The sequence below is a fragment of the Equus quagga genome, chromosome 11 (genome assembly GCF_021613505.1).
Source record: "Equus quagga isolate Etosha38 chromosome 11, UCLA_HA_Equagga_1.0, whole genome shotgun sequence".
In the NCBI taxonomy this organism is placed as follows: domain Eukaryota; kingdom Metazoa; phylum Chordata; class Mammalia; order Perissodactyla; family Equidae; genus Equus; species Equus quagga.
In genome coordinates, this window is record NC_060277.1 from 95,432,593 (window position 1) to 95,441,659 (window position 9,067).

Here is a 9,067-nt window from a genome sequence, read left to right on the forward strand (position 1 = left end):
GCAACCCTCGAGGATCCCAGACTCCTGAGGCCCCGAGGGTCAGGGGACATTTCCAGGGGTCCATTGGTTCTGCCTTGGAGGTTTGTGTATCGGGACCTCAGCAGTCCCACATCTCCCAGACAACTCCAAAGGCACCCCCTCCAGCCGCACCCCGCCCTCCTGCCGGCCCCTCAGCTCCACGGACCCCGGCAGGCATGTCGGGAGGAATGTGGTCGTGTCTGGGGCTGCCTGACACGTCCCATCTCCCCAGACAGGCCCCAACAGCCCCAGCTGGAGGCTCCAACGCTCTTCCTAGGATCAACTGCTCCCAGAAGGGAAGCGCAGCCTCCCTCTCCCCCTCCCCCCACCCCGCCCCGATTGCCACCAAAGCAGAAGTCTGGGAGCCGCCCCCACCTGGGGGGCTTAGGAGCCCAGAAGACAATGCTGAGACAGGCACTTGAGGCCGTGCGCTTCCCAAATCTGCCACGGGGAGCACTTGCAAGGATGTGAGTAAGCGAGGGCCCCGCCCCGCCCCCCACTGACAGACACTCCTAATCTCCCTCCAGAGGCTGGGCCCCCACCCAGGCCCAGCCCTACAATTTCCCCGGTGAGAGGCACCGCGAATTTTAGCTGAGGGACAGATGCTTTTGTTGGGAGGCATGTTGCTTTCGGCTGGGGTGGGGGGCAGCGGGTGCTCACCAGACAGAAAAGCAGCATTCAGAGGGACCCCCCCCCCCAGCAAGAGCTGGTGCAGAGCCCCATAGGGGCTGCCGCTGCGCCGCCCACCACCCTGTCTTCCTCCGCCACCGGGAACCTCCGATAAAGTCCCTGGAGCATAGGACTCGAGAACAGCTCTCCTTTCCCCTCACCTGATTCAGTGGAACCTCCAAAGAGGCTCCCTCCTTGCCCCTCCAAGGGGAATCCAAAAGATCAAGAGGGTAGGGAACCGATGACATAAACGCATGCACACAATCTAAGAGGACTTTGCCAGCCCTCCCTGCCCCCACGGACCATGGAACGCAGCGTGGAATACACGTCTGCCCCCGCCCCAGGATTGGAACCCTGGCTCAGATCCCGAAGCCGACTCCCTTCCCCCTGCAGACATGGAACTGGGCGCCAACGGCCCAGCCTGGTGCTCATGACATTTAGAGGAGAGGCAGCTTTCTGGGGCAGTGGGGTTAATGGGATGGGGGGTTGTCTGCTGGGGCCCAGAGTACCCCCCACTTCGGACTCCTAGGCACGTTTTGTGTGAGCGCCATTACCTGACCCTCGCTGCAGCTGCCTCAGGAAGGAGGGGGCGCAGGAGCAGCTTGGGCGGCGCTTCTTGTGGTCGGTGAGTCTCCCCGCCCTAGCCAGTGGGGGGGACCCACGCCAATGCAAACAGGTGAGGCAGCAGGGCCAGGCAGCCCCCCACAGAGCCCGTATTGTGTGCTGAGGACGGGGCGGGACCGCCCAGGTGATGGGATCCTAAGGAAGGAGGGGACCTCGGGGACAGCCCAGTCTGAGCCGCCCCCCCCCCCCGCACCCCGCTTAGAGCCCAGTCTAATGGAAGAGACTGTCCCTGTCTGTAGGAAGTCCGCAGCCCAAGAGGGAAGACAGGAGACACATCGAAATTACGTCAGAGGTGAGCAAACCTAAGAAGAGTGCAATCCATATGTATTAGTTTCCTGGGATGGCCATAACAAATTCCCACAAACCTGGGGGATTAAAACAGCAGAAAATTATTCTCTCACAGTTCTGGAGGCCAGAAGTCCAAAATCAAGGTGCCAGCAGAGCCACGCTCCTTCTGAAGGCTCCAGGCCAGAATCTTGCCTTCCGTCTTCCAGATTGTGGCAGCTCCTTGAGTTGGTTGCATTGTGGCTGCATCACTCCAGTCCCCCTGCCCCGGTCTTCACGTGGCCTTCAGCTCTGTGTGTCTCTGTGTGTCCTTTCCTGTCTCTCATCGGAACACTCCTTGGATTCAGTGCCCACCTAATCCAGTAGGATCTCATCTCAATTCTTACCATAATTACATCTGCAAAGACCCTATTTCCAAAGAAAGTCACATTCTGAGGCTCTGGTGGACATGAATTTGGGGGGGACGCTGTTCAACCTCCTACACCCTATAACAGACCAGGAGCTATCCATGTTGCAGAGGGGATGGTGAAAACTTGGTGGGGAGATGGTTGTGATAAGATGTGGGCAGGGCCAATCTTGAAGGCTTCTGGGAGCAGCTTTTAGGTCAACCTGCTACCGGGGATCGGGCAGCAGGGAGGCACAGAATTCTCAGGTATCCGGACCACGCTTCCCACCACCCAGTTTCTCTGGCTCCTTCACAAACAGACAACTGCTCTGGGAGAGAGCTCTTTTCTTTTTTTTAACTTTTTATTTTGAAATAATTTAGACTTTCAGGAGAAAGTTGCAAAAATAGAACAGAGAGGGGCCAGCCTGGCACAGTGGTTAAGTGTGCACAGTCCACTTCAGCAGCCTGGGGTTCGCCGGTTCAGATCCTGGATGCAGACCTGCACACCACTTGTCAAGCCATGCTGTGGCAGGTCCCACATACAAAATAGAGGAAGACGGGCATGATGTTAGCTCAGGGCCAATCTTCCTCAGCAAAAAGAGGAGGATTGGCTGTGGATGTTAGCTCAGGGCTAATCTTCCTCAGAAAAATTAAAAAAAAAAAAATAGAACAGAGAGTTCATGTGCACCCCTCCCCCAGCTTCCCCTAATATGATCATGTTACATAAACATTATATAATTATCAAAACCAATAAATTTACATTGGCCCAATACTAGTAATTAACTACAGACTTGATTCGAATTTCACCAGTTTTCCCACTAATCTGCCTTTTCTGTTGCAGGACCCAATCCAGGATTCCACCTTCTATGAGTCGTGTGTCTCCTTTGTCTCCTCCAGTCTGTGACAGCTCCTCCGTCTTTCCTTGTCTTTCGTGACTGTGACATTTTTGAAGAGCACCGGTCAGTTATTTTGTAGACTATCCCTCAGTTTGGGTTTTTCTGATATTCTCTCATCATCAGATTAAGTTAAGCCTTTTGGCAACAAAAACAGAGAAATGCCGTGGTCTCCTTCTCAGTGCGTCATCTCAGGTATATAAGACGTATGTCAATGTCTTATTGCTGGTGACGTTAACCTCGTCCATTAGCTAAGGCGGTGTTTGAGGATCTCTCCACTGTAAAGTTACTATTTTTTCCATTGAAATTAATAAATACCTTGAGGAAGTTACCTTGAGACGAGGCAACTATCCTGTTTCCCCTTAAATTGTCACCCACTAGTTTTCCCATCTATCAGTGGAGGCAAAGAGCTCTGGACGCCCACCGGGCTCAAGAACCTCATTTGCCCCTTGAGGGCCTGTGGTTTTTAGGAGAGACTTTGGTGGCAGGAGTCCAGACCCAAGAAAGAACTCTTTCCTCCTATCTCGTCCAGCCCCAAAGCCAGCCCGGGCCTCCTCAAACCCTCTGCATGCCCTACAACTCTCCCATGCCGGCCTCCCTTGAACAGGGAAGTGCTTCTCTAATCATTGATGTCTAGAGTCTTTTCCTAGGCCCCCACCAGCCCTGGGGGAAAGGAGGGGACAGTCAGGATCCTCCTCCTGTCACAGGTAAGAGGTCTGAGGTCCAGAGAGACTCATAGTTAAGTGACCAGCTGGAACTCTCCTTGTGATTCTCAGACCCACAGGGTCTGCCCAGGGCTGGGCTTCTCCTCTCCTCCTGGCAGAGTCCCGTATCTCCTGCCCTTCCTTCTCTGGCCCTCCACACTTGCCTCTGCCCAGCCCCTTCCCTGTGCCCATCCCTCTCCCCACCAAGTCCCAGCCACCTGTGTGTAGTGAGGATAAGGTCTCCCAGAGCTGAGGGCTGCCACTTACAGGAATGACAGGCAGGGGACTGAACTGAGCTGAACCTCAGCCTCTGCCACCAGAAAGGCAGGGCTGGCGTGGGAATTGGGAGCAGGCTGGCAGGCAAGATTGCAGGCACAGGAGGCAATCGGGAGCCTGGAGCACCTCCTTGAGGTCCGGGTCCCCTTTCCTCTAGAAAGCTCTGCCACCTGCTGGTTTCCCAGGCCAACCTGCCCATCTGGGCCAAACGTCCTTGTGAGAGCCTGGGCTGACACAACAGATGGGCTGAGCCAGGTGTTTCAGTGTCCATGGCCTTGTCTGAGCCCGCCAGCTGCTAAAGCTGTTGGAACAGAGAGTGATCACCCTGCGTTATAGAAGCAGGTGCGAAGGAAACTTGAGGAAATTCCCAAGGTCCACAGCATGGAAACTGCTCAGCAGGATTCAACCCCAGCTCTGCCTAGCTGCAAGCATCACTTTCCAATGACAGGTCCCCTCCTGCTAGAGGGTCCCCAAAAGTCAGAGCCAAAAAGGGCCTTGGGGGTCATCCAGACCAGCCTCTTAACTTTACTTATGGGGAAACTGAGACCCAGGGAGGGGACGGGTCATGTCCAAATTCATGCAGCAGAGCCTGCTTTGAAAGTGTAAAATGTTTCGTAACTGTCACCCAGGAATCTGAGCTAGGTAGGGTGAGGTTGTGTGGGATGAAAAGAGCTGTGCCTGCACCCCAGAATCACATTTGGGGTGTTAAGAACACAAATGGTTAGGTGGCCAAGGGCCAGCCACAGATGGGTTCACTAACTGTCTACTGGCTCCTTCTCAGAAAAGTAAAGATTAAGTTCTCCAGCCAGCCGATTTCCCATGATGCCCTCTGCAGACTGAGCTCCACCTCCAACAGCCCGTCCCCTTGCTGACTCCTCCATACCCACCCATCTCCCAGCCTCTGCCTGGGTTTCTGCTTCTGTCCTCTCTTCCTACCCGAATCCCTCACGTTTTTTAAGGCTGAGCCTCAGTTTAACACACAGATTTAAGATATGATTTCTGCAGGCTGTGTGGCATAAAGTAGGTGCTCAATGAAAGACAGACAATAGGAAGGGAGGGAGGAAGGGAGAAAGAGAGGAAAAGGAAGTTAGTAAGAGAATGTGGAAGGATGGATGGATGGATGGATGGATGGATGGGCAGGTGACTGGGCTGATGGATGGATAGATGGATGGAAGGATAATGGATAGGTAAATAGAGAGGAGAATGGAAGGAGGATGGATGGTGAGTGGGGAGGTAGGTAAAGGATAGATGGGACACAGAAAAAGGGCAGTCATCCCACCCATCCCAGGGTGGGCAAGCATCCTAGAGAAGTTCTCTTTTTTTGAGGAAGATTAGCCCTGAGCTAACATCTGCTGCTAATCCTCCTCTTTTTGCTGAGGAAGACTGGCCTGAGCTAACATCCGTGCCCATCATCCTCTACTTTATACGTGGGACGCCTACCACAGAATGGCTTGCCAAGCAGTGCCATGTCCGCACCCAGGATCCTAACCAATGAACCCGGGGCCGCCGAAGCGGAACGTGCGAACTTAACCACTGTACCACCAGGCCAGCCCCCCTAAAGGAGTTCTTAACTGAGCTGAATGTTGACAATGAGTAGGTGCTGAGGAAGCACAGACAGTGAGGATGGACATTCCATTTGCTCAGGGAAGCACCTGGTCTGACGGAAAATGCAAGCGCTGAAGCGCTGCTGGAGCGCAGCTGGAGGCTGGATCTGCCTGATGGAACTGAGAGCAGAGGCTGGGTGGTGAAGGCCGTGCTGAGGAGCTCAGACTTTATCCTGACAACACGGCAGGCACTGAAGGGTTCTAAGCAGGGGAGTGACACTGTCAGGTGTCTTTTATAATGGCCACTCTGGCATCCCTGTGGAACATATTTTGGGAGAGGGGACAGAAAAGGGAAACCCAGGGAGGAAGATGTTGCCATGTCATTCTGCAGGTAGGGATGGTGCTGGCTCAGCTCGCTCCGCTCCCAGGAAGTCCCACCCATCACCTCAGATCACCTGGCTTTCCCCTTCTCAGCCCTCCCACTGCCTCAATGATCTGTGCCCCACCCCTCATTATGGCTTACCCAGTGCCTTAGGGGGGCACCAAGTATTTCTCGAATAGTGGGTGCTCAGCATGTTAATTTACTGTGTCTGATGGGGAGACACAGCCCCTGCCCTTGGGGATGTCCAGTCTGATGGGGGAGGGCAAATGAGCCTAGAGTTTCCTCTGCTCTGTGGGCTGTGGGGAGCTGGGAACCGAGGAGCCACCAGGTGGGGTGGGTAACACAGGGAAAATTTCTTGGAAAGGGTGTGTTTGACTCAGGTTTTCAAAGAAGGAAGAGCCCTGGGTGGGTGGAGTGGGGAGAGGGCATTCCCAGGCAGGGGCGTGGCTGTGCGAGTTCCAGCACCATGGTGAGTCGCAGGAAAGTCAGCACCTGGGAGTCACAATGGCTGTGTCAGGAGTCCTAAGCTATGGGGCCGGCAGGACAGAGGGAAAGGGAAAGAGGGGAGAGGGGTCCCCAGGTACTTCCAGCCTCGGCGGGGAGAAAGAAAAGGAGTGGTCAGAGGTTGGGGAGCAGAGACACTCCATAGGCTCCGGGAAGCTGCAGGGCCCCCCAAGTCCGTCAGACCAGGCTTCCAGTCTGGGCTCCCCAACTGACCGGCCACGTGACCTTGGACAAGTCACTGCAGCCCTCCAAGCCTGTCTCCTATCCAGTGGGCATAGAACAGTTCCTGCCTCGCAGCATTATTAAGAAGAATAGATAATTCATGGCAAGTGACCAGCATGGTGCTTGGCACAGAGTAACGCTTGGTAAAAAGTTCCCTTAAATTAAGCCCTAGAGTTTGGCTAGTGGGGGCAGGGGATGAGCCCACATGCAGAACAGGTATTGAAAGTCAGGCAAAGACAGAGACAAAGAACAAAGAGGAGTCAGGACGGTGCTGGGGCGTTGGAGTGACAGGAGGAGGGCGGCCGTGGAGAGCTGCTGAGGCCAGCGGGCTGAGGCGGTGAGCTGGTGCGTCCGTGACGGCCTGGCTGGGGTGGAGTCGACGGGAACTAGGCCCGGAAGCCTAGCTGAGGAGGAGTCAGCAGGAGGGTTTGGGTGTGAGGGGGGAAGACACGGGAGCTGCCAGTGGGGCCCACAACCTGAGGCGGGAGGCCCAGCACTGCTTCCCCCCCGCCTGGGAGTGAGGGATGGGGAGCAGCTGCTCTGGGTTCCGGTGAGGTCCTCAGGCTGGGGGAAGCCCCACCGGTCACTCAGCATCACCCAGCGCCTGGCTCTTCTCCTCCCAGCTCTGGCTGTCAGTACAGTGAGGGCAGCATCTGTACACACACACTCTTACACACATGCATGCGTGCACACACACGCATGCACACATACACACTTTCTATGCCACTCACTTCAAAGGAGTGGTTTTGGGCAGCTTATGATTAAAAAAACACGTGTACAATAAAACTAAAAATATCCAGCAAGGGTCCAATAAATTGAGGTTTAGGTAATAGGGTATATTGATGAACACGTTTTGGTTGCAAAAAACAGAAACCCAACTTGAATTCATTTCAAAAAGAGGTAATTCATTGATTTATTGTCCTGTTTCTCTCTCTCTCTTTCACACACACAGTCTCTATCTCTCTCTCTCTCTCTCTCTCTCTCTCTCTCTCACACACACACACACACACACACACACACCCCTCAGCCTTGCTCTGCCTCCTGACTTCCTCCACAAGGCTGGAATCAGGCTGACGGCAGCCCTGAACTCATCCTTCAGCCTCATGGCCAGAGAGGATCAACTCGAATTTGAAAAACCCCAGGGAAGGCTTCTGCGTGGCCCGATAGGGGCCAGAATCCTATATGACCAACCCAGCATGTGCACACCCCCCACCGTGACCAACGAGGAAGAGTCTAGTATCAGAAGGAGGGGGCACAGCTTTGGCCCCAACATTTACGAACTAAGCGGTCACCCCAACGTGCATCTACTGCAAAAGGGAGGTGGCAGTAACTATAGGAAGGAGGCTGCTATACCTGATATCTGGCCCTGGGTTTCCCAGCAGCCAAGACAAGAAGGGAAACGTGATGGAATATGAAACTCTCACTAACTAAGAAGGAGGCACATCTGACTGTCAAGAAAGACAAACATCTTCTAAGATCTGAGGTCTGAGAAGAGTCTGTCTTCATAGAATCTGAAGGACACTAAGAGCTTCAGTTTACCGAGCCCTGCTCTGTCAGGCTCTGTGCTAGGCACTGCCACAGATGTTCTCATTTAGTCCTAACAACCGCCTTGGGGAAGGTCTTATTGTGTCCCTGTTACAGACTTAGACAGGTAAAGGCAAGGAAACTCTCTGGGCCTCAGCCCCCAAGGGCTGAGCCCCTCCCAGCTGCCGCTGAATGTGCAGGTGTCGCAAAGGTGCCAAGGTACTCCAGAAAGCCAGGTCCTCTACCCCTGGTAGCATCATCATGGCTCGCCTCCTGTCACCACCAAGCTCTGGCCACTTCTCCTGGGCACTTACTGGCCAGGGTTCCAACTGTCAGCACCAGAGACTTTTGGCTGAGGACCCTCTCTGGCCACCAGAGCCTGGTCTGCCTGCACTGAGGGCAGGCTAGAGCACTGTGGAGTCAACGTGACTCCCCTGCCTGAGCACCCCTCCACCTGTGACTGATGGGGTCGGAGGGCACATATGCCAGCTCCCTCGTCGCTGGGAAGAACTCTGAGGTGCCTGATCTTCACCATCTGTTGGAGTTCCCGAGCAGGACTGAGCTACAGCTGACCACGGTAATCACCTGCTTGATAACACACCCCCTGTCGGCTGCCTTCCCTTCTCTGTCTCACCTACCGGCTCCCTAATGACATTTCATGGGACACCGCCCAAAACACTGCTTGCGCTCGAATTTCTGTCTCAGAGTCTGCTTCTAGAGCCCAAACTGAGGCCCCTGAGTCTTAACTATATAAGCCAGTGATATACTGGTAAGTGTTTAACCACCAGCTATCCAGGCGGGAGAGGATATACATATTATATATACAATTTTATTATAAATTTTACTAATATAAGGGATGTATAGCGCTCAATTTACTAGTCATAAGAAGTACTCTTATTGTAAATTCCATATAATCAACTGATCTCATAGGATGCCTTCACTGATTTTTGCCAAACTCTTGCAACCTGTAGCTGCAAGTAACAAACGAGTATAGTGCCGACGTGAATGCTAGTTGGAATTTGTGTTTACGGTAAGGA

The 9,067-nt window shown here is 53.9% G+C and overlaps 1 long non-coding RNA gene across 2 annotated transcripts; it reads left to right on the forward strand.

Annotated features, from left to right (window-relative positions):
• Nucleotides 1-364: 364 nt before the first annotated feature.
• LOC124246718 (uncharacterized) lies at nucleotides 365-3,676 on the forward strand. Of its 2 annotated transcripts, none has more exons than XR_006890566.1 (3): nucleotides 365-485; nucleotides 1,514-1,603; nucleotides 2,823-3,676. It is a non-coding gene; the product is annotated as an uncharacterized LOC124246718 (long non-coding RNA). The 2 variants fall into 2 exon arrangements; XR_006890567.1 differs by having other exon boundaries at nucleotides 1,551-1,603.
• Nucleotides 3,677-9,067: the final 5,391 nt, after the last annotated feature.